The 26,141-nt window shown below is 46.7% G+C and overlaps 1 long non-coding RNA gene across 2 annotated transcripts in view; it reads right to left on the minus strand.

Annotated features, from left to right (window-relative positions):
* Window positions 1-24,330, minus strand: part of LOC132646673 (uncharacterized) — a 63,577-nt gene extending 39,247 nt beyond the window's left edge. The window contains exons 1-2 of one of the 2 annotated variants that reach the window (XR_009584918.1): window positions 22,258-24,330; window positions 13,530-13,611 (exon numbers count right to left, since the gene is read on the minus strand). This is a non-coding gene — a long non-coding RNA (uncharacterized LOC132646673). Of the gene's footprint in view, window positions 1-13,529; window positions 13,612-21,796; window positions 21,882-22,257 lie in introns of those variants that run through there. The other variant, XR_009584919.1, reaches the window with a different exon arrangement.
* Between the last annotated feature and the right edge of the window lie 1,811 nt (window positions 24,331-26,141).

Raw genomic sequence — 26,141 nt, forward strand, 5'->3', positions numbered from 1 at the left:
AAGAAGCAGCAGCAGTGGCGACAGCAGCAGTGGTAGTATCTGATATTCATACAGCAGGGGAGTTGGTGACTGAACAAATCAGAAGCTCAACAGTCAGCAGGCCCTGGCCACACAGTGACCCCACTGACCCCGCGGACCCCAGTGAAACACCAGGGCTGGTGTGAGGGAAGACTAACAGCACATTGCCTGTGCAGCTCCACCTTCCAGCTTGGGGCGCGTCAGTGTGTGAAGAAAGTCACTCCTCTAGGCAAGAGATAGAGCTGGAGGAAGACAAGGAGGCCCAAAAGTCCAGGTCATGACTGATGTCAAACCACAGGAAGGCAGCAAACCCATCTGGGCTACCTGTGAAAAACAGCCTTGCCGTCTCCTCTGAAGGCTCCATAACTGCGAAGGCTGAGGAATGATCATAGCTTGAAGGGTAGCAGCCCCCATGCGCCCCTCCTGTCAGTCCTAGCGACAGGGTGTGTGTCATCATAAAGGATGGCTTAAAGAGAGAGATACCGAAGTGCTCCCCACCCTTTATCACTCACTAGCATGTACACATGAACTGCCATGCACTTGGAATAGAGAAATCAGGGAGAAAAGTGAAAAGCTCCCCTCACAGTCTATTTGAATTTTCAAATTATATTATTAAAATTTGAAGACAATCACATTCGTATATATTATACAATATGATTTTCTTATTTTGTAAATTGAAGCTAAAATGACTTATACAGTTTTCAGAAGAGAAAACCCATCAAAACAACTTACCCAGTTTTCAGAAGAGAAAAACCACCTTCTACTCTTACCAAATGGGTTAAACTGTGGTAGCTTTCTATGGCTTTTGTAACCACAAGTTGATAACCTAAAACAGACACGGTTATGATCGAAATGACTTTGTATATCACACATATAACATGGGGCAGGTAAGATGGTTTAGTGAGGAAAATCAATTGCTGTCAAGTTTGACAACTTAAGTGCTACCCACAGAACCCCCTTAGTAGGAGAGAACTGATTACCCCAAATTGTCCTCTGATCTCCACATGTGTTCTGTGCCCACACACACACATATTAATTTAAGAAACAAATGTGTTTTTTAAAAATCTAACATAATCTAAGTTAAGTCAACATGGCAGCATTGCTATTCTCCTTTTGGAAGGTGGACAATCTGTTATCTTTTGGCTTTGAGAAACTCTACTTTCCTGACTCATTCTAGTTTATTTGCATTTTTTCTTTGTTGTTGTTGTTGTTTTGTTTGGAGACAGTTTTTCTTCTTCAGCCTGAGCTGGCCTGGACTTATGGAAACCAGGTTGACCTCATACTCCAGGCACTCCTTATCCTCCTTCTTTGGCCTCACACATGCTGGGGTGACAGGCAAATTACTCTGAACGTCTTCCAGTTGCAGAGCAGCTTCATTTCTACTTAGGTAGAACAAGTAGTTGATAGACCCCTGGCTACCTCAGGAGCTCCAGGGGAGGGGAAAAGATGGCTCAGCACACAGAAGTGCCTGCTGTGCTGGCCTGTAACCTGAGTTTGATCCCTGGAACCCACATAAAAACAGAAAGAGAAAATGGACTTCTTAGAGCTATCCCTTGAACCCTCACCTCCAATTTAAAAAGTCAAATTAGAGAAATATATCAACAAAATGATCAGGACTGTTTTTGTTGTTGTTGTTTTGTGCATTGGTGTTTTACCTGTATGTATGTCAGTGTGAGAGTGTCAGATCCCTGGAACTATTACAGACAGTTGTTAGCTGCTGTGTGGGTGCTGGGAATTGAACCCAGGTCCTTCAGAACAGCAGCTGGTGGTGCTTGTAAACACTGAGCCATCTCTCCAGCTCCCCATGATCAGGACTGTTAGATTGTCTCCACCTCATACATGCCATCAGGTCTTAGGCAATTTAGCATTTCTGAGCCACAGCTCCCTCACATGAAGTTGAGGGAGGATGGACTAAATCATACAGAATTCCATTATTGTGCCCATTGGGAGCTCTTGCTCACTGTTGGCCAGGGGTCAAGTCGGGTGCCATGCTAAGGACTTTGAAGCATTCCTTAACTAATCACCACAGCCCCACATAGTGTATGCTGGTTAGAGATTCTGTTTGTAAGGTGAGGATGAGCCTACAGTCCTATAACAGAACAGCCCACTCCCAGACACAGAACAGCCGACATCCTAGGCTGGTTTGACTCAAAGGCCACACTCTAAATTTCTGTGGGTGTACTGACTAGTCTTCTGTCAACTTGGTACAAGCTAGAGTCATCAGATAGGAGGGAGCCTCAGTTGAGAAAATGCTTCTGTAAGATCAGGCTGTAGACAAGGCTATAGAACATTTTCTTCATGAGTTATTGGTGTGGGAGGGCTCAGGCCATTGCGGGTGGGGCTATCCCTGGGCTGGTGGTCCTGGTTCTATAAGAAGGCAGGCTGAGCAAGCCATGAGGAGCAAGCCAGCAAGTAGCACCCTTCCATGGTCCCTGCATCAGCACCTGCCTCTAGGTTCCTGCCCTGTAGTTCTTAACTTCCTTCAGTGATGAACAGGGTTGTAGAAATGTAAGCCAAATAAATCCTCTCCTCCCAAAGTTGGTTTGGTTATGGTGCTTCATCACAGCAATAGTAACCTTAGCTAAGACAGTAGGGAATAAACAGCTCGGGAAAAGATCAATGGTAATTACTGCTGAATGTCCCATCTCTTTAACACTTACTGGTCTCTGCCTTTTGCATTGCTGTTGCTTGTATGAGGGGCCAGGAAAACTCAATGAAATGACTATGAGACTATGCAGTCCCTTCAGAGAGTCCTGGCTTTCCCCAGGCCTCATCCTAGATGACACATTCGTTGAACGTTAGTTTTATGTCTCTGGGAGCTCACAGCCCTGAGCATTTCCTTCAACAAGGCACCCTCCTTCTCCACCACCCCGCCAACCTATGAGGGATCCCCCGACAACCGGTTTCATAGAAGGGCAGAGAAAACAGCTGGAGCCAGGAAGAATTAACCCCAGTCCTGGCTCAGCAACATCCCAAAAGGAGGGGCTGGCTCAAGGAGCATTGCAAAATCTTCACTTACCAAGTTTACTTTCATTTGCTATATTTCTTTTTCTTTCAGACAGGGTTTCTCTGCCTAGCCTTGGCTATCCTGGAACTCACTATGTAGACCAGGCTTGCCTCAAAAATCAGAAATCTGCCTGCCTCTGCCTCCAGAGTGCCAGGGTTAAAGGCGTGCACATCACTGCCCCCCACCCCCGCTTCATTTGCTATAATTTAAAGGGGAAAAAAAATTATGCTTCTCTGAAGTGTGCCTGCAGATCTAAAGGGTGAGGGAATGCGATAATGCTACAAGGGCAAAACTTGCTGTTAAAAAATAATGAAACCTCACAGACAAAACATTGACAATAAACAAAAAAACCAGACACAACTGGCCTAGGCCTATAAATGCAGGAAGGTCTTAAGTTCAAGGCTAACCTGGACAACTCAGACCCTCTGTATAATATAAAAACTGGGGGCAACAGATATAGTTTAGTGATAAAGCAGTTATGCCAGCAAGCAAGAGGCCCTAGGTTTAATCCAAATACTGCACATATATCAAAAAGAAATCGGTACAAAATTATACAGCCTTGGCAAGTCCGTTTAGATACCTTAAAAGGTAAACAGCACAGGTAAAAACCACTCTGTGACAGGTAGAGATGCATTTTTAGATAACAAAGAATGGAGCTGGAAGAAAAAAAAAATGATTACCACAGGAGTCAGTTGCTAATGGGGTGAAGAAGGGGGTCGAATTCTTTTCTGGTGTGTTGGCAATATTCCAGTTCCTTGATCTAGGTGGAAATGGCACAGGGTCCCTGTGGTGGTTTGAATGAAAATGGACTCCATAGGCTCACAGGAAGGTGTGGCCTCATTAGGAGGTGTGGCCTTGTTGGAGAAAGTGTGTCCCTGGGGGTCAGCTTGAGGTTTCAGAGGCTCAAGCCAGGCCCAGTGTTACTCTTTGTCCTGCTGCCTGAGGATTCAAATATAGACCTGTTGGCTCCTTCTCCAGGATGACGTCTGCCTGCATGGCACCGTGCTTTCCCATGACAACAGTGAACTGATCCTGTGAGCCTACAAGCCAGCCCCAGTGAAATGTTTTGCTCTCTAAGAGCTGCCACGGCCGCAGGGTCTCCTCACAGCGACGGGAACCTGACTTTCCCTTTCAGTGTGGTTCATTCAGTTCTATGAGCTCCCTCTTGTGCAACCTGTGCACTTTTCGTGTGTGTTCTATTTCATCAGAACAAAAATATTGTCACTATCACTTTGTTTGTTTGTTTGTTTTTTCAGTAACCTTCTAACAAGCTGCCATTCTTGGAGTAGCACGCAGATCTAGCCAGTTCCCACAGTGTGCTCTAGCCTTAAGAGGCACCCCATGTGACTTAAGCTATGGGATTTGTCCCACTTCTAGTTTGGGCAAACTACTGAATCTAGCTCAGGATTATATATGGAGTCTTCCCCACCGCCCAACACACACACACACACACACACACAATCAGTGGTTCTCAACTTGTGGGTCACAACTCCTTTGGCAAACCTCTATCTCCAAAAATATTTAAATTATGGCTCATAACAGTAGCAAAATTACAGTTACGAAGTAGCAACAAAAATAATTTTATGGTTCACTTCACCACAACATGAGGGACTGTTTAAAGGGACACAGCATTTGGAAGGTTGAGAGCAACCTGATATGTATATCAAGTTGAATTTCTACCAAGTCAAGAATAAGTTTGGTCATTTCCGAAGCCTTGTGACCATCCATCAGCACAGAGGGAAATGGGCGGAGAGGCTGCAGGTGAGGGACGCTGGAAGCATTGTGGTTCATGTTCTGGTGCTTCTCAGCCTTTCTCACCCACCAAATATGGACCCTAACATCTTACCTAAAAGCAACAGCCTGGCTTCTCTGCAGTTTGAAATCTACATTTGTATTTCCCAAGATTCTACACAAAATGTAAAACAGCAGCTGAAATTAGAAACAAAGGTGCTGGTCAGGCTCATTTGTGTGGGGAAGGCAGATGATGTGGGAAGGGAGGAAGGGCTCAGAGCTGTCCCAGCAGCAGAGAAGAGATGGAAGGGGCCTAGTGGGCAGCTGTGGACAGGCCAATTTTATACCTTCAGAGACTCCGTGTGGGGAGTTTGTTCCTTAAATGCGCCCTGACCCTTATCCACCACAAGACAGTCTTTGTGAATTGCAGTCAAGCTTTTTACGATTATCCAAGGTACAGAGTGTGGATTTCAGCATCAGGAGCTACAGTCTTGGACCCTGTACTTGGCAAATGGCATTGTCAAACAGAAGGCAAGGTGCAGTTTTAAAAGAACGCGTCTGAAAACCTCTGAGCAAGTATTGAGTCTATTTAAGACATGGAGTTCATGTGAAAGCAGGCTGGCCTCACCCCTCACACTTACCAGATGTGATCAAAAAGCCTAACAGGAGAAGTAAACCTAATAATGCCTGGGATTTATAGGGTGTTTTTTTTTTTTTTTTTTTTTTTTTTTTTTTTCACAGAACTCGAGTTCTCTCTTGGCAGAGTAACCGTCCCAATTTGGAACCATGCGTAAATTCCATTATGGCTGAGCAAGTAGTGCTGGACAACCAATGCTGAAATGACAGTGACAGTGACAACCAATGCTGAAAACCTAGTGAGAGAAGTAAGTAGCTGCCAGGGCTCTCCCAGGGAGGCCTTGCTTGTAAGCAGGTGGAGCATCGCTGAAGTCCAAGGCAGGTCGTTTTAACAGCTGCCTTCTCCCTCCCTCCTTCCCTCCCTCCCATCATATGGCTATTGTGAAAATGAGACTGACCTTGTAGCCAAACTGGAATTTACAAAAGTGGAGGAGGCCAGGCTCCTGACTAGCTGACATTTTCTTTTTAGCGGTGCTAGAGATGGAATCCAGGAATCTGAACGTGGAGATGTGGTGACCTGAATGAAGACGGCCCCCACAGATTCACAGGGTGGCATTATTGGAGGTGTGGCTGGCTGTTGGAGGAGAAACTGTGTCATAGTGGTGGGCTCTGAGGTTTCTGATGCTCGAGCCAGTGTCACTCTCTCTTCCTGCTGCCTGCTAATCTAGATGTAGACCTCTCAGCTCCTTCCCCAGCACCATGTCCGCCTAAATTCCACCACCTTCCCAGGTGGCTGCTGCTGCTTCCTCTTCCTCCCAACCAGTCATCAGATCCACGTGCAGGAAGGGGCACATCTTTGTCCTCAGATCTGAAAGTGCGGTCAGTGCTTGTAGCTGGGAAAAGCAAACCTATGCTTTGGTGTGGGCCATGCGGCCCCGGGATGCAGGTGGCGAACCCAGGGGCCCAGGCAGAGGAAGCCGGCTTTGTTCTCAGGAACAAAGCACCCTCCCTGCTGTTTCTACTCAGCTCTTGCAGGCTGCTCTCCCAACATTCTTTTTCCCACACCAAGGTGTACACAGATAAGAAGAAACTGTGGGCAGCTGCCCTGGGGACACCAGAGAAACCGGAGCCCACCTCCTGCCGGGGCCTCCTCAGCCTTGAGCCTGGCTTCCTCTACAAAGACCAGCAGGGCACAGAAATCTTGAACCTGACCAAAGCAACGTGGAGATGGTTCGACAAATGTCCCAATAAGCTTTCTGCAGTTCTACTCTTTGACTCTCATTCCAAAATTGGGGGCTGGGGAGTGAGAGAGGAGTGCGGGGTGGGGGTGGGGGGATGTCTGTGTGAAATGCTCAAGCATGGCTAAGAATACAGTGTTGTTATTAGAGCCACAGGGAGGGAGTCATGCCGTCTCTGGGCAGGGCCGGGTGGGCGGCGAGGGAGGCAACTGGCAACAGCTGCCGGGCGCCCCATGAGACAGCCTCGGCCTGCAGACCACGCCCGCTTACTGCACCCAACTGCCGGGTCTTCACTTAGGACTAACTCAGCCAACAAGGAAACACAGGAGGCCACCGAACAGCTGGACAACTTCCCAGGGGGCCGGACGAGCACACACTGCCAACAGATGGAACCAAGCACCCGGAACCAGCTGCCAGTACCACACAAGTGTGCGTGTTCGCTCATTTGGTGAATGATTGCATTCAACAAACACATATTGAAAAAAAAACTTAGTCTTTTTTTTTTTTTTTTAGGGGCGCTGGAAACAAGGCAACCACCAAGACAGTCCTGATCCCTGCTTTCACTGAATTTACAGAAAAGTTATCTGCATTTAGATTAGTTATCACGTTGCAAGTGGAAGGGAAAGTTCCAGGAGCCGTGCACACAGACAAAATCTCAAATGACAGGAAAATAACTGCCTGACAGTGAACTGCCACTGAGAAATACTGAGAAGTCCATGCTATCAGGATCTCCAAGGATGTCAGCCTGAGGCCATGGCAGCTTTTTCCTTTCAGTTCATTAAACCTCTAGCTAGTGTCTGCACATCTGTATCATGCTTTATTTCAGTTTCCGTCTCGGAGCAGAACAGCCTGGGAAAAAATAATTGTAATCAGAGAGTATCCATCAAAGTACCCAGATTTGGGGGCGGGGGAGACCCCTTCATGCAAGGAGGACATTATAATTAGCCTTTGGCTATCTACCCTAGTTTGGCTCTTCCCTGACAATGACATTCCCCGGGAGTCTCTCCACAGGGAGGACCAGCCCGCCATGACACATCAACAGGGTTAGGCACGCTCAACCCCTAGTGTTCCATAAACGTTTTCCTGAGGAGACTCAAACGTTTCTCTCCCCACCAAAAAGGGCACCAATGATGTATGTGCCGAAACAGTTTTTCCAGAGTTCCACTTGGGAAACCAATGAGTTTATTAGGCTTACTCACAGATCGTGGTTGAAGGGTTACTTACAGTAGATGGGTCTACAATAGAAAAGCTTTCCCTACATTGATGGCTGCTTCCCAAGAGCTGCACAGATGGACTCTTCAGTTAGCTCTCTGGCACCCCCAAAAAACCAGGCGGATGTGGCAGAATTGCATCCAGCCGACACCCAACGGCAGCTTTGTGTAAGGAGCCATGGCTGTTCAGGTGGCTGCTACACTCACTGGATAGCATTCTATACAACATCTGGGTAGAATAAATGATATGCTGGCCCTCGTGGCACAAACCTGATTGTAATTTCACAGCTACTTGGGAAGTTGAGGCAGAAAGATTGCAAGTTCAAGGCCAGTTGAGAACCTTAGTGAAACCCTTTCTTGTCCATAAAAAACAAACAAACCAACAACAAAAAGATAAAAGAAAGAAGGAAGGAGAGAAACAAGTAAGACACTGAAATGAAGCTGCCGAGGTGGCTCAGTGGGTCCAGACGGCTGTGGCCAAGCCTGACAACCTGAGTTTGATCCCCAGGACCCAGTGGAAGACACCTGGCTTCAGCAAGCTTTATCCAAGCCTGACGACATGCACACCAGGGGACATACACGAAAATATACTAAATAAATGTATTTTTTTTTTTTGAGACAGGATTTGGCTATGAGGCCCCGACTGGCCTGAGATTCACTATGTACACCAGGCTGACCCTGAATTCACAGGGATCTGCCTATAAATTTTGAAAAAATGTAATAGAATGTTGAAAAGTGCTGCCAGCTTCCCCGTCAGTGTGGCAACCACAGTGACTGCAGGTCTGATGACGTTCTGTTCTGATCCCAACGCTCCCATTCCGAGCTCTGACATCAGCTCTCAAGGCCGAAGCTCCAGCCCCTCATTCTCTAACTTCCTCTAGGCTCTCCCGGCTGACTGGCTCCTTGGCGGTATTCATACAACACGACCTGAGTGCTCCCCCCCTCAGAGTGCTCAGGCCTGATTCCACTCTTCCTGCACTCACCCGCATCCTCACTCTTCCTCCCGTGCTGTGCCTTCACCTAAATCTCGTGTTGGCAGCGATTCCACCCCTGGAAACGATACTCCTGACGCAGCTGTTTTCTTCCGGGAGCTGTTCTTGTCTTCCCACAGTCTCTCCCTCTGACACACCACAGGCTTGCTAAGTCTCTCTCGCTGTTAGGCAATGTGCACTCCTTAATGACAGGTCGTCTCCCCAGTCCTCCTCTATACTGCGTTAGCATCCGTGTTGGAGCTGTGCCTGACATACAGGACAGACTTGGCAAATACTTATTGGCTGAATAAATGAGAAACTAGTTGGGAAAGGAAGAACTTTAATAAATGATACTGAAATTGGGCCATTCCTCATAAAAAGTAACAAAATTAATTTCTACCAAAAATTGTAGATAGGTTAAACACCCTATCTATAAGTGAAGTTTTTATTAATTAGCTAGGAGATTGTCTTTTGTCTTCAAAATAGGGTAAATTTTCTAAGCTAAGAATGACACTATAAAGAGGAAAAACAACAAAAACAACAACAAAATGATGCTATCATAAGGGCTAAAGAGATGGCTCAGCGATTAAAAGTGTATACTGTTCTCCCAGAGGACTTGAATTCAGATCTTAGTACCCACGACAGGAAGATCACAACTGCCTGTAACTCCAGCTCTAAGGAACTCAACACCCTCTTCTGGCCTCTGCAGGTACCTGTACTGATGTGTGCAAACATACACACACGCCTAGGTACCTTTTAAATTTGAAGCCTTTTGGAGGCACATGTGTTATAACTTTTTATTCTAGTTTATTCCTGCTTTTTTATGGTATTTCAATTTTTTAAAGATTTTTAAAATGTTTTTAAAATAATGTGTGTGTGTCCTTAGTGACTATTGTATCCTTAGCACTTTTGACAGGCATGGTGGTGTCTTTAATCCCGGCACTTGGGAGGCAGCAGCAGGGGAATCTCTATGAGTTAGAGGACATCCTAGTCTACAGAGTAAATTACAAGCCAGCCAATGTTACACAGTAAAGCTCTGGAGAGAGGAATGGAGAAGAGGGAAGGAGAGAGAGGTGGATGAGGAGGGAGGAATTGAGGTACAAAATACAAGTTATTCTTTGGAAAGAATTAAAATGGGATTTAGGTGAGGTAGCAAGAGGACATAAACTTTATCAGAAATATTTTACTTGTTTTATATAAAAATAATCTAATCAAATAGGATAGAACGGAATGATTTAATCATTAAGAACACTGGGTACATAAGCATGCATAGTGTCAAACCTTTGATCTCACTTTTTGTCTTCTGAGATACAAACAGAAAACTTAAAAAGTTGGAAACACATGGCAATGTAAATATGATTAACAGAGAGGTATGTCTGTTAAGTAATTATAAATAATTATTTCTGTCACGTAGGTGTATCTGTCGGGTGCATTAGTTTCTGCTTCTCAACAGAGTAAGGAGAGAATCAACGTTCAGAAAGGAGAGGTTCGCTTCGGCTCCCAGGTTTGGAGCTCTGTGGAGCGCTGCAGCACCATGGGGGGGCACCTAGGAAGGCCATGGGGGGGCACCTAGGAAGGCTGCTCGTTTCACAGTTAGGGGTCAAACAAAAGACGAGGAGCGTCTCAGGACCCCCTCAAGGGCATGCCCCAGTGACCCAGGACTTCTGTCTCAGCCCTGTTTCTTGAACTCTTCACGCTCCCAACACTGCAGTGAACGCTGGGCTAAGTCTTTAACGTCTGGGGCCTGGAATAGCTGTTTGTGATTGAAGTTACAGCTGTGTGCTGCTTTATCCTCACCTAGCTGTATTTTCTAAGTCAACATATTTAAAAACGTGACTTGATTTTGTAATAAAAAGTATGTCATAGAATCTTCCCAAGGCTGTATCTTAACAGCTGAACATGTCTTATCATTTTGGAATCCTAGAAAGAGACAAATCCTACTTATATCTTCAGGGATCTCGACTGCGAGCCTGAAGAAAGCATTTATTTAGAGTCAAAACAAATGCCGGTCTTCTTGCATTGATAGAAAAGCAGGTCTGAAGTTTGTCCATTGTCCACTCATCTCCTCTGCTGGGGGCCCTGAAGCAAGGCCACTGCCCGCCTGCGCTGTTGGCAGTAGAAGCACCAGGATATCATCATCAGAGAGAGATATGCTGGCCTGGTGCCTGACAACCACCTCTCTCTCACTAAGCCAAGGTCACCGGATCTTGGAGTGAGGATGGAGAAAACAAGAATTCAAGAATAAGCCCTCCAAACTGTCTATCAGAATGGCGCTTGCGTTTTTACCTCAGATGCACAGGGCTTCTGTCTTTAGAATGTGCTCCAGTGTTTTATGGGTCCCCTGATTGATGCTGCTTTCCAGCTGCAGTACACTGAGGCTCCTAAGGTCTGAACACACGCCCTGGGGTCAGAGCTGGCTCCATGGGCCTGCAAGCTGCATAGTCACCAAGGTTCAACTCTGAACAAACTCCACCTTTGGTCGAATGATCTGTGGCCGTAATTTTTATATTCTCAATAGATTTTTCTTTGAACTTGTGTTTTGTAAGTGAAATCTGATGAGTGGTAGAGACAGGTATGTAAGCTAAGGAGACAAACTAGTGTGCCAACATGAGCTCAGTCCCATGAGGCACAGTGGACAGTGTGCCAACATGGCTAGGACCACGCCTAAGTCCTGACCTAGCAGTAGTGGTCACCACCCCCAAAAGCCCCAGCAAAGCTCTGGTTAATCACTACAAAATGAAAACATACACACAGACATTGTGATAAATCTATCAGAGTTATTAGAGTCCTCTGAAAGACTTTAGATTTTCTGGTTTAGGAAATTGATACGCCCTGATGCTAATTTCTAAGACTATGAAGACTTAGAAAGAGAAGTTAAATTTAAAGAACGCTATCCACATATGAAGCTCCCCATGAGCCAGTTTAGCAAGAAAACCAACCAAAAAGCCAGGGCAGTGGTCACTCAGGACAAAGGACCATGTGCTCAAGGCCCACATGGACAACCTAGTAGGAGCCTATCTGAAATAAAACTAAGATTAATTTTATGTCATAGAAGATAAAGCAATTATGCATAAACATAATTTTTCCTTTCCTTTTTTTTAAAAAAAAACATCATACATGAATTTGGTGTGTGATGGTCTCACTCTGCAGTCCAGAATGGCTTTGTACTCTTCAACTTTAATATGTGTTTCACTGCAGCCAGCCACTTTCCTGTATTTCTTATAAGAAATACCAGAGGAAACATGAAAACACAATTGCATACATTTAAAATTAAAATTATACTCAGATTTCCATGTAGCTAACCGTTAGCTATAAATGGACTCAGCTTTTTATTTTGGAGTAATTTATCGGAAGCTTAGTCACACAACCCCCCAGCCTGCGACACCCTCTCAACAGCTCCAGCCACAGCTGCATCAGCAGACAGAACCTTCCTATAATCGGCCAAAAATCACTGGAGATCTTGTACTTGCCAAGAGTGACTAATTTCGCTTTCAATTATATCAATTGAAAAGAAAACTGCTAAAATACAAATTATGACATAAGTGAATTTGAAAAAAAAAAAAGCAAGCAGAAAGAACCTGATGATATCAAGATATCACATTCTTGTACATATGTAATATGAGTTTTTGTTCTTCTAAGTCTATTTTACTTACGCAAAATTATTCCTACTATATTTTAAAATAAGATGTTTTGAGAAGGTGATACCTTTAGCTGAAGTTTTTTTCCTAATTGTTGAACAATGGTCCATTTTCATTTTGCACTGGGTCCTGCGAGTTATGCAGCAGACTCGCTCTACTGTTTTCAGAGATCCAGCTGCCATTTTCCTCGGCAAAGAAGATCAGGCATCCGCAAGGCAGCCCACCATAGGCAGTAAAACGGCTCATTATGAAATGGACTGGGAACTTGGTTCCCTGGGCCCAGTCACGGCTGAGCAAAGGCAAAACCAACACCGAAGCCAGTCTCAGCACTGTACCGCGGACCTCGGTGGAACTGCCTGCCTTCTCCAAAAGGCTCTGCAGGTAAGCTTGGTGGAGAGAACCACTCTCGGGCCCTGTCCTTTGTCCATAACTGCACTCCTTTAGAGACACACCATAGACAAAGACTAAATTCTCAAAGAAGGGACCCAGGATAGGACATACTGGGACTCAAACAACCACTTTTCCATCTGAATCCTGTGTGGTAATTTCTGGTCTGACACCCAGGGTTGACATGTCAAAGCTGTCAGTATCTCGGTGATGAATAAAAGCTCTGTAGGAATAGGAGGTTCGATCAAAGGGAAGACAGTTGGTGTCAGAGCGAAGGGACTCAGCCTCAGGTGGCGAGCCATTAATTTCTGAACAAGGCAGAGCAAACAGAGCCAGGGAAAGAAGGCTGCATAGTTTCATTCCATTCCACACACTCAGTAACTTTCATAAAAATGTAAACACATCATACCACCTACCCCTAAACCCTTCTCCAATTCGTACTACCATACAGTTTGACAACGGGATCATGGATTGTGCCATTTTCTATTTATAAAAACCTCCTGAACACAAAACCACACCCCCTCTTTCTTGTATCTGCCCAACACCAAGAACAAAATAGCACTGTGTGCATACAACCTCGTTTCCCATCCAATAAGTCATCTGCCGTCAGAGTAACCCACTAAACTATGCTAAGTCCCATTTTACAGAGGAGGAGACTGAGGGCTCAAAAAGATCACTGACAGTTCCTCAGCTGCTAAAGTAAAGCGCACAGCTGGGACCCAACCTGAGACCTGTGAGTCCCTTCTACTCACCTCCATGTAGGGTGCCAACTCTGAAACGGTAGGCTTCCCTCCAGAATCAGCCTTTTTGCACATGGTTTCTGCTCCTTGCCTCCTGAAATTCAGAGAATAGGGTGTTCTAAGTCCCCACAACATTTTCACCAGACTCAAGCTTCTTTCCCAAGTCCCAAAGGTCAACCAGATTCTAGCAGTTATGGTAATTGGTCACTGAGGCCCCAGACCCTTCCCTAAAAAAGCGTCATCATTATTATCACTAACCAAAACACCAGCAGCGCCTGGCAGTGTCGGTGTAGGCTTTGTTTGTGATCCCAGCACTTAGGCCAGAAGCAGGTGGTCTCTGGGAGTTCCAGGCCAGCCTAGCCTACAGAGCTAATCCCAGGGCAGTTAGGGATACACAAGGATCTCAAAAACAAACAAACACAAACCACAAAGACACAAGTTATGGCCATTGCTCTTGGTGCATAATATATCAAGGTAATAAGACCCTACGACTGACGACATGGCACACTTGGCCATGGCACACATGGCTAGCTCACTGGAATGACCCGAAAACAACCCCCCCACAGCCACAGACACACACACACTGTTGCCTAGCTTTCATAGTGCCAGAAGGTGTTACCAAGCTGCTGGAGGGGGAAGTTATTAACGGTGTTACCCATTGTGGACCCTGCCTTCTCTAACACTGACAGGCAAGATGTGCCCACCGGAGCACAGTGCCGTGACTCTTAGGGGTGTAACTAACTGCTTTCTGACTGGACTGGAGAGTCTGCTCCACAGGAGGAAAATCATGTCTGGTGCTATACACCTGTTCAAAAGCCCAAGAGGTCGCAGGGTGTAGCTATGGACCTGCTCCTGTTATTTTGAGAAGTAGGTGTGTTGGGTGGACTCTCAGTCTTGGTTAGAGAAGCTTCATTTCACAGTGGGCATCAAAGTGCTGAAAGTACTGAGTGTTCACCCCTAAATGAGACATCTACACCAATCCCCACCACTCTGAGGCTCAGGTAACATCAGAGAAGAGGGGACAGAGAGAATGTAAGAGACCCCCCCCAAAGGGGGAGGAGGTACTACGAAATGCCATCTTCTGGACACAACATGTCTATTGCACACATCGGCTTCCAGGAGCTGTGGCCACTAGCACAAGATCAGGTCGGCCAACATCCCAGTATGGATGGGGGAGGGGACCATGAGGCCCCACACCTAGCTATTAGCAAATGATGGCTGCTCAGGTAGGGAGAGGCATTTTCCTCCAAGGACTACGGCTGATGGTAGGTTGCTTATGCTTCCATGGATGGCCCTCATCCACGTGCGTGCAGACCACACTAATTGTTCTCAACTGGTTATCAGAGAAGAATAAGGAAGACGAGGAGGAGGATAAAGAGGAGTAAAGAGGGAAATGTTGGGGTGATTGGGGGAAGTGGGAGGGAGGAGCTGGAGGCGGAGATAGATGGTTAAGGAGCATTGTATACATGTGTGAAATGGCAAATAATACATTCAAAACTGTTCTAAAAATAAAATAGGGAAAAGAGCATAAAACTCTAGAAGCTACGAAGAGTAAAAACTATGCGATATAGTAATCGAAATTCAGAATAATGAAACATATAATAAACTTTAATAATCAACAATCCCTGTATCCAGCTTCGCACCGGGCACCAGCGTAAGTGCTCAGAGTAAGAGACTATTGTGCTCCTATGAGGCACCTATACCAATCTCCACCAGGCTTAGGCAACAGCAAAGAAGAGGAAGCAGAAAAAAATAAGAAAAGGGAGGCCAAGAACCTAAAGAGATGCCGTAATAACAGAAAAATAAATGGCTGACAGCAAAAAGCAAGCAAATCTCACTACAAATAAAGAAATACAGTCAAATATTAAAATATCACCTGTTCGCCAGGCATGGTGACATACTCCTTTAATCCCAGCACTCAGGGAGGCAGAGGCAGGCATTCAAGGTCAGCCTGGTCTACAAAATGAGTTCAGGACAGTCAGGGCTACACAGAGAAACCCTATCTCAAAAAACAAAACAATATATATATATATATATATATATATAAACACATATATAAAAAACATAAAATATCATCTGTTCATGAGCTTGGCATGAGTTAGGAGCTTGCAATTAGAGCATGTCAAGTTTTAAAATGTGTCTGCTTTTACAAAAATACATTTATTATTTTATTTTACGTGTATGAGTGTTTTGCCTGAATAAATGTATGTGCACCACATGAGTACCTGATGTCCAGAGAGGTCAGAAGAGGGCATCAGACCCCCTGGAACTGGGGTTACATATTTCCTGAACTGCTTTGTGGGGACTAGGAATGGCATGGGTCCTCTGTGAGAAAGGCAGTGCTTGTAGCCATCACTTGCACTTGTACAATTTCAAAATGAAAAGATAAAGGAAACTGTCATGATACCCAGCTGTTCAAAGATGTGCCTATAAAGTGCATTTCCTCTGCCTTCCCTCTGGGCTCCAAGAAGCCAGTGACTGGACAAAGCAGAGAGAAAGAAGGCAACCCCACCAGATGCTGGCCTCTCCCTCCAGTCTGGGGTTTTGCTGAAAAATCTCATTTCCCTCCTGATTTTGGTTTTTTAATAGGATCCATTCACTCCTGTCTCCTTGCAATTGAGTCGGTTATAGCTGTACCGCAATTGTTACTTCTAGTAAGTTCCAAGAGTAACTAACAGATGTTCTTCAGATCAGGCTCCTTAGGGGGAAAAAGGAGACTCTGAGACCTCCCGGGACTTTCTGCATTGTGAAGACAAGACTGAGCAGAGGGAGAAGCTGGGCTGTGATGCTGTCATGGGCTTTGCCCTGAGAGGACCCTTCAGACATGCCCTTAAATGAGGAAAGCATGTGGGTCTGTGAACCTGCACATGGCCCTGCCATCTTCGGTCTCTGGGAAAAGGCTGTAATGTTGGCTATCTGGATTTCTGCTGAGGGACCATTCTGGAAGAACCGTACCTGCAGGTGTCACCAATTGCCAAGATGGTGGCAGCTGGGGGGGGCAGTGAACATCTCAGTCCTGAAGGGGAGCTGGGGAAAGTACCCCATGTCCAGAGGAGCCGGACACAAGGAAATGTCCATTTGTAAGAGCAGAGAAGTGACAAAGGAGCACGAAGGTGGATCTCCAGCTCAAGACACCAGAAGGGTTTCCAGATGACCCCTGGGAGTCGGTCACGATGGAAGCATGAGGCCCAGGCCTTTCCTATCTGGTCTGCACTGTCAGCTCCCTCTATAGGATTCACGACGCCAGATTTTAAAAAGATAATTAATTTATTTTTACTTTATGTACATTGGTGTTTATTACTGCACAGAATTCTGTTTGAGGGTGTTGGAACCCTTGGAACAGGAGTTACAGACAGTTGTGAGCTGCCATGCAGTTAGTTGCTAGGGACTGAACCAGGGTCGTCTGGAAGAGCAGCCAGTGCTCTTACCCCCTGAGCTGTCTCTCCAGCCCCACAATGCCGCATTTAAGGGGGAATTCTTAGTTATTGAATGGGAGAATGCTTTAAGCACAAACAGCTATGTTTTGTTCTTAAATGTCTGGGTAATTATCCCATTTAAGATACCTATTCATAAAGAACCTAATTACAGCAAATCAGGTCTATTTCTTGAAAAGTAGAAAAGGGGAGAGGGACACCATGTCTATGCTGCCGCCATCTCCTCTGTCTGAGCCTTGTAACACTTTCTATTCTTGTCCTGCCATTCTGTTTGATTTAGGCTCTTCTGCCTGAGGTTCACATTCCATTGAGGGATAGTGGCTCTCATCATCCTGAAAACTGAGCCCAGAACGGCCCGGTGGTTACAAGAATGGAAATGTTTATTCTTATGTTATTCCTCTTCGCAGGGCAACTACCCTCGCCCCACCTGCTTGGGGAGGTGGGCATGTGTGTCCTCCAACAGATGGACGATATGATCAAAGCTGACCAGTGAGGCTCTAAGTCAATTATTTCTATTTCCTTGATTGTCTTTTATTTCTGGGTGAGTCTGTGAGTGCGTTTCTGAATTAAATTAGCATTTTAACCAGTGTTGGCAGAGTCTTCCCCCATGCTAGCAAGCATTAGCTGCTCTCACACTGAATACAAAAAGGCAGAGGAAGCAGGAGTTTGCCCTTTTGCTTCATGCTTACCTTCAGACTTATGGAAAAAATATTGGTGGTGGGGTTCACACATGAGCGCCTGGTCCTAGGGCCTCAGACTTAAACTACAATTATAACACTGACCTTCCTTGGTCAGCTTGAACAGTTGATCACTAGACTTCTGAGTTCTCATAAAGGTCTAAACCAAGCCCTATAGGAAGACTTGCTCACTCACTTGCTCGCTCTCTCACTTGCTCACTCACTCAATCTATTTATCCATCCATCCATCCATCCATCCATCCATCCATTCATCCATCTATCTACCTATGGTTGCTTGATCACTCTGTCTGTCTGTCTATCAGTCTGTCTAAACTCAGTTTGTCACTCTGTCTCTGAAGAACTTTTTTTAGACTTATTATTTCTATTTGGCAATTCTAAATTTTAGTAGTTTGGAGAAAAGATTAAAAGAATCTGGTACCCTTTAAGGTTTCAAAATTAAGAAGACTTTCCAGGGACACAGTACTCTATAAGTTTTTTTCCTTTACTGGATTCTTACTGTCTGGCAAGTCCTGGAACAGAGACCTTGACATGCTTTGTTTCCTTTAAAAGTCTCACAGCCTCAGGCTGGGATGATGGCTCAGTGGGTAAAATACATGATGCAGAAACAGGGGGCCCTGAGTTAAGATCCCCGAATCCCATATAAAAGCTGGGGGCAGTGCGCATGAACCCAAGAACTGGCAGCAGAACAGAAAGGTCCCATGGGCTCTCCGGACAGCCAGTCTAGCCTCAAAGGCAGCTACAGGTTCAATGAATGACCCTGTCAAAAGAATCAGGTGACAAAGTGACTGAGTGAGGACAGCCTGACATCAGTGCCTCGCCTCCATACTTGCCCACATAGGTGAAAGTCTCTGTGTGTGCACACACATGTAACACACATACACAACACACACACACACACACACACACAAATAGATAACCAAGCCTCACAACTCTGAGGGGAGTACGAAAATCAGATGTTATTTGTCTCACGGATGAGGAAACAGACTTGAAGGGTAATTTACTTGAATCCGCAGAGCCACCAAGTACTACAGAAAGGCTTCAGTCCGAGTCTGGTTCCAGAACCACCAAGAAGAGAAATGGCTAATAAAGAGTGAAATGTAAAATTAACAAGAACACAGAAAAAGTCCTCACCGCCACACCATTTCACCTGCCCGGCCGAATATGTTTTTAAACAAGCTAGTATCACTATAATCTAACCAGTTATGGCAAAACGAGTTAAGAAGAGAAGAGGGCAGGTACGGCAGTGCTCACCTGAAATCCACCCTTTGGTGGGCTGAGGCAGCTAGGCAAGTTCAAGGACATCCTAGGAGATACACAAAGGAGAGTGGGGGACGTGGCTCAGGGGTGGAATGCTTACCTAGAGCATGAAGGTCACCGGCTTGATCTCCAGTGCAGCAAACAGGAGGAGGGGCAGGGTGGGGAGACAGCTAGGGAGAGGGTGGACAGGGTGGCATTTGGGGACTTCAGTTTGTACAGATAGTTACTCCTTAAGCTAGGTGGTGGGGACAAGAGTGTGTTACTGTGTCAAAAGTGAGAATGAAAGCCTCTTTAGGCTCTTTTGTGCCTTGTAAGTGTATAAAATCAATTTTAAATGTTTACCCAATTAGAACATTTTCAGCTTATTAATGTCCAGTGTTTATGCGGATCCCTACTCTTATCTGAGACAGTATATGGCTTAAATATAGAAAAAAACACATTAATAACTACTAATTATGGTGGTAGTCTTTAATAAACACTTATTATTCATATAATAAGTCTTATTATAATCAAGACTGCTCTCACCACAAATGCATCTGCAAATGTTCTACTGCCAGACACCTTGATCAACTGACCCAGTGGGATGGCCAGAATACACACGTCTGGCTTTAGCCAGCAAGCTTTCATCGTACTCCATGGAATCTTTCCCGTGTCTCATTCTTTGCTGGCTTTCTGGAGTCACTGCTCAAGGAAACCTCAGCAGCACACTGTCATCTAGTCCCTCAAAGCAGAGAGTCTGGGAAGCCGGTTCCCCTCCTGGGCTCATGTGTCCCCAGGGTTCTGTGAGTACTCACTGCCTAGGACACAGTGGCACTGTTTTCAGCTCCAGACCATTATAAGTTCACAAGAACATGCATTTACCTCTTTAAAGGTGGCTCCTTGAAAAATGTGAGATGTTATATTAATATTTCAGAGTCTCACTTTGTAGTCCAGGCTGCCCTTGAATTCGGGGCACTCCTGCTGCCTCAGTCTCCCAAGTGCAGGGCTATAGGCGTGAGCTATCATGCTCACATTACATCTCTATTAGTCAGTGAACAGCTCACTTCTGTCCTGTGTTTCCCACTTTTATATGTCCAGCTTCTTACCAACAAGATTTTATTCAATCAGCTGGGACCCTGGGCCCAGTACATAGCAGGGGGCTGTGGCTACAAAGATGAAGAGCCCAGAGAGGAAGAATACTGAGCGTATCCTCCATTTCTGGAACCTCCAAGGGTCCAGCCTTTACTAGGCATGGCCATAATTGGTAGTCTGGGAACTGGGGCAGCTCTGTCAACAGTCCCTAGAACTCAAGAGTAGAAGCCGGGGAGAAGCACAGAGGGCTCTGGAGAAGCAAGGGAAGAGACACTTACTGGCTGAGGAGCTTGGAAAGTGCTCCCCATAGCTGGAACTTGGTCTGGGCTGGGGGACGAGAATTCACCAAGCCAGTGGGGGAAGGGCTAAGTGCTGGAGAAAGCACAGAGATGCCCTGCAGCAAGCAGGTGCCAGTCTAGAAGTGCAGAGAGGCAGGTATGAGACGGAGTGATGGGAATACAGGCTACAGAGGGGTTGCCCACAGCCTCACCAACGAGCAAGCCATGCTGTCCTAGTTGAGCTTACGTTGCTGTGATGAAACACAGTTCATTATCAAAAGCTGAGGGCAGGAACTCACAGGAGGCAGAAGCTGATGCCGAGGCCATGAAGGGGCACTTGCTTATTGGTGTGCTCCCTGTGGCTTGCTCAGCCTGCTTTCTTACCAAACCCAAGACCACCAGCCAAGAGGTGGCTCCACCCAAGATGGGCTGGGCTCATCCCCCATCGATTACCAATCAAGAAAATGCCCTATGGCCAGGTCCCATGGATGCATTTTCTCCATTGAGGCTCTCCCCTCTCTGATGACTCTAGCCTGTGTCAAGCCGACATCAAGCTAACCAGGACACGCAGCATGCTAAAGAAACATTATCCCTACATCGCTATCCCCTGCGGACCCAGGAGGGAGGTCACAACTGCATTCTGGGATACATCAAGAGCAATGAGGTTGCACCACCTGGTGGAGTGGATCCAGGGACCACAGACTGAGGGTTCAGAAGCAGCATAAGCAGGAAAGGGAGGCATGGAAACCAACAGCTTTAGGGCTCCCAGTGCTGCCAGGTCTGGTTAGATGCTGAGCGACCAAAGACTTAAAAGTCAGTGGATATTGTTTTAAAGTTTAGCCTTAATGCCCTGAGGGGAAGAACTAGCCTTACTGCATTCTTTCCGCGACCACTAATTATACAGTTGCTAGGAAACCGGCCCATATGACCAGGCCAGAACTGTTTGTAGTCTTGGTGCCTAAAGTGGACCAATCGTTTGAAAAGTCAATTTCCCTTACCCAATCGTGTAATGCCAAAACATGTAAGTCCTTGCTTGCATTTTTCCCCCTTTAAAAATGCTGTGCCCCTAGACCTCGGGGCCGCATTCCTCTCCTGTTTCCACAGAAAGTTTGCGTCCCGTGTTTGTATACAATTAAAAAAAACCCTAATACATTTACAGCAGAGTCTTCCTGGTCTTTTGGGGTTCGGGAACTGGGCATTAACAATGCTTTTCTTTCTTCCCTGTCTCGCTTGTCTACAGTACCCCCTAAGCAGGCCTCCGTTGACACTGGCCAGACTGCTCCCTCCACGGCTGTCACTCGGAGACCTGAAGTCTTCCACCAGCTTCCGAGTGGGTCTCCACCCACTGTAAAATGCGATCTTACCTCCCACCCGTGGACACAAAGCCTCGGTAAACGGGCGCACTGCAGTTCTTGGCAGCCCGGCACACTTGAGCCGCTCTGCTTATCAGAGTGCGGCAGCAAGTGGGCCTCCGGCTCCCTGCGCTCAGCGTTGGGTTCAAATCAGACTGAACACAAAACCCTCTTCCCTTCGAGAATCACCTTCGAGGTTTCTTCCAGGGGAGCTCTCTCTGAGGCCGTGAGCCTATAGGCCCCTTTCCCTGAGACCAAACAGCATGCCTCACCAGTTACCCTTTACAAATTCCTTCCTGCCCAAGAAATGGCGACTGCAGGAGGGGGTGGAGGTAAAGGGCTGAGTCATCTGATGGCAGAAAACTAGTAAATGAATGAACAGCCCCACAGGCAAATACCTAGGCAGCACCAGGGCTTCTGGCCTCCTGACGTGAGGTCAAATGATTTTTCTAGGTAGACTCTGAAAGTCCCAAGGAAGCACAGGCAGGAAAAGCCACACGGAAGTAAGAAAAACACACGAGGGGATTTCTGCTATAGCAACATATCAACGATTCAGATGAAGGCAGAACAAACCCACATAGAAGCATCAAAACATTTGCAAGGAGCAACGAAGGAATGCAACAGAAAGGGCAAATATGCATGAAACTAACCAAGTATTTACTGTGTCCTCACAGTGACCTCTGCGCACTCCGCTAGGAGAGACACAGTAGGCAGCCAGTGGCCTGTTCCTGTCTCTAGGTGATGACAAGTCTTTCCTAGGAAGCAGCAGCCAGAGGAGGGCTCCCACTCAGGAGGAGAGCATCCGTGGAGGGAGGGGAGCAGCTGACTGGGAGGCATCGAGCAGGTTCCCTCCTCCCTGTGCTCGCTCAGGAACTTTATTCAAATGTTAATTTTGCCTCAGGAGTTGAGTAGGGCAGGAGACACTATAGCTGTTGTGCTCCAGCTCCAGGACGTGCTGCTGGGCCGGGACTGTCATGGCTTTCTTAATATCAGAGATTTTATTGTGACTGTTTGTCAGTTACATGACATGAAGAATCTCATCTCCCACTCACAAGCTGCAGACTCTTAAACACACTTGAGAAAATCCCTATTGCTTCAGGTTTTCCTGTTCCCTGCTCTCCTGGATTTTGGTTTTATTTCTTGATTTTTCTCCCATCCATCTTCACTTTCTTCATCCTCAGAGAACTCACTCCTGACAACCATCCGCAGTCTGCTTAGCAGTCTTTCCAGAGGATCTAAGCATCAGAATAGCAACGTCCATGTCATCACACCTGACAAAACTCTTCCTGTGCCCAGTTCCCTCCGGAGCTGCACATTCGGTTTTCAGCCTTCCAAGCCGGCTCATTTGCAGATTTCTAGACCTCAGTTAGAAAAACAAAGCTTTGTTTCGTTCTTCAGTTGTCTTACTTCTTTCTGGAATTTTCCTAGGCTCTGGCAGCATATGCTGTGGATTAACTTGTACCAGCTCCTTACTGCGTCTGGTTGGTTGGATGTGGAAACCAATTTTAAGGCACACACGTTGAGGAGGACAATGTGAGCTGGAGCATGCGGGAGGACTGAGATGTGAGGACTCTGGAGAGGCAGGAGGGGGGCGTCCAGGTGGAGTCCTGGTGAGAGGTCTAATAACTCCAAAGCCCCGAGAGCCGATGACAGGCTTCATTTCCAGCTTTGCCCGAGTTTCTATCTCTCAGAACATAGAAAAAGAATTTCTGGAAAAAACAAAGCTTGCAGGCAGCCAGTCAGCTTAAAGGTTAACACTCGGGCTTGAGCTAAGTATAATGATTCAGCAAACCTAAGGAAAAGTCCTTAGCAACTCTGGAAAGTTCCTAAACGTTCAGCCAATCCTAAATCCCCTGACCTCCTGAGTCACCACCACTACCCAATCAAATGGAAGTTTACCTCACTCCTTCTGGAAATCCCCCTAATGGCCTTTAAATTGAGCCTGCGTGCTCACTCTCAGGAATGGTGGCCCCAGCATGCTGGACAGTTGCTGCAGAATAAATGCTCCTTGCTTTTGCATACCGCTTGAGTCTGGGCTCTTTCTTCAGTGAGTCTCAGACCCTGACATTGGACGGAGCAGAAGCGTGGAACAGAGTTAGCGCACAGCGGTGGGGAACACTGGAGAGGAAACTGAGAACGCACAAGCAACCAGCAAGAGCCAGATCACTGCACCGTAGGGGGCCTTGGGTGCGGGTGTTTATTTATAAAGAGACTAGTGGGCTAGAATTGGTTCTTAAGTCCAAGTCTGCCCCGGCGTGTTTGGCAGAAACAGAGAAATTAAGGAACAGGCATCCCTAGGAGGAGAAACTCCTCTATCTCCAGGAGCTTCATCTTGGCTCTTTGGCGCTCTGTCTCCCCCAGCCCCAGCCTCCGTCTCAGACACTTTCTCTCAAAAGCCTTTTAACAAAAGAGCTCCATCTCATATGATCCAGCCATGTGAGAGAAGAAACCTCTGGTTCTGTGGAGCCTTTCTTCCTCTTCATGATCCATAAACAATTACCAGCACATGATAACAGTGGGGGGAGGGACTCACATCAGTTTCCCGGAGACCAATAAGCGGGCAGGTTCGCCTCCAATACGGCTGAATGACTCTTGGGATCCGAGGCTGGTACGGATGCAAATTAAAATCAAAACTATATAAACAGCAGCACAATCACGCCATTCAGGGAGCCTTCATTAGCAGCCAGCCCTCCAGTGCCACTGCCCACAAAGACAGCCTCCCTTTCTTCTCCCTGCTAACTAATTCCCAAACCGGGCAACAAAGGGATGCAAAGAACAAAGCCATTCTAATTGATGAGGCTCTGGGAGAGAAGGGAGTGAGGAAGATTCGGTTCATGTGTGCAAATCAAAAAGCAAATGTGGTGTGTCAGATCAGCTGAGAACAGGCCTCTTTGGGAAGGGCCTTGAGGCTAACAACCCAGAGGCCACGCCCACAAACCCAGGCTGCCCGATGTCTGAGAACCAACTCCCACAGCGGTGACGGTAAAGGGCAAAGGGGTCTCCACAGGCCCAACAGGCCTACAGTAACGGCACAAGAAAGAGAAGCCCCTTCCTGCTGCACTGCCGATGATAGATTCAGCGCGTTGTTTTTTGTTTGTTTGTTTGTTTGTTTTTACAAAGCCCTGTCCGGCAATTGTTGCACTGAAAGGCAATTTTGCTCAAAATCCACCTTTTGCTGAATGTTCAGGGTCTAGGTGGGAACTTCCACAGTCCCCTGGTCTTACCGTTGGCCTTGCATTTCGGGGGGGGCAGATCCCTCGCCTGCCTCTGAAGGAGCTCCTGGACGGAAAAGACCTTCCCCCTCCAGCCACCTGTCCCTGTTCCGCACACCTTCTCCCTGGCATGAAGATCCTGCGCTGTTTCCGACCCCTCCACACGTGTCTTCCATCCTTGACTGCTCTCTGTGTCTGGAATCCTTGCTCCTTCCCTGTCCACCCACTGCTCTATGCTTTCTGCAAGCCTTGCTCTCCTGCTCTCACTGGCTACAGGGAGATGCACGTGAAACCAAGGACACGGAAGTAACTAGAGCACCAATGTATTGAAAGAGAGGTCTTCACAGAGACCACAGAAATGGAACCTTTAGTGGCCCTTAAAAAATTCCCCTCTTTATTGCTAAATGAGTCAGTTTTATTAATCAATAGAACAAATGGGGGATTCGTGCATATAAAAAACAATGTGAGCTTCTACCAGCTACAAATTATGGAAACCAAGAGCCAAAGCAAACCATGCTCTACCTTGGCTCTTGGTAGTTGCCTCACTTGTGCCTGGTGGTGTCCTGGTCTTTCACTAGTTTACACTTGCAGCCATATCCCTTGGTTGTCAGATGGAAGAGGTGGTGCCTTGAAGAGGGAAAGATGAAAGGAAACGAGGAATTTTCTCTCTGTAAATGAATGTGGCACAGTTTTTCTCCTTTGGAGAAGATCCCATCCCTGAGAGAATGTGCTTTCTGTGGGTGAACGTGTGGCTGCCGACGTGCACAAAATCACGGTTATTCCCTGCGCACGTGCTAAGCAGCAAAGGCAGAGGGAACTGGGAATGATGGGGAGTGCCCTCTTCAGCTTCGGCATCCAGCGCAGGGGTCCCTGAGCTGTGCGGCTGTTCCCTCATTTCCCTCTGCTGAGAAGAAAGGGCTGGTGTCTGCTGTGATCAAGTCCCAAGCTTCGGGGAGAATCCTAGGGCTGACAGCAGCAGCAGCACCCGGCAAACAGCACTCTTCCCCCAGAGCCCGCAGGCCCAGCGGCGCCAGCCTGGACAACGGGTGGAAGGGTAAAGAAGTGGGTTGATCCCACTGGTCCTTTTAAAGTTCATTCCTATCAGCACTGTGCCCAGTTTCCTGTCCCCATAAGATACAATCTAGATGGCTTAAAGCAACAGAACTGTTTTCTTTCACTTGATGGAAGCCAGAACTGCTGAGTCGAGGAGGGGTTGTTGGGCTTGGTCCCTTCTGCAAGCTCAGAGGGAAACCCAGCTTCTCACCTCTTTCTCTCCTTGTAGGAGACAAGATGGCTGCTGGGCATCTTTGGATCTTTGGCAA

Source organism: Meriones unguiculatus, chromosome 12 (genome assembly GCF_030254825.1).
Source record: "Meriones unguiculatus strain TT.TT164.6M chromosome 12, Bangor_MerUng_6.1, whole genome shotgun sequence".
NCBI classification, from domain to species: domain Eukaryota; kingdom Metazoa; phylum Chordata; class Mammalia; order Rodentia; family Muridae; genus Meriones; species Meriones unguiculatus.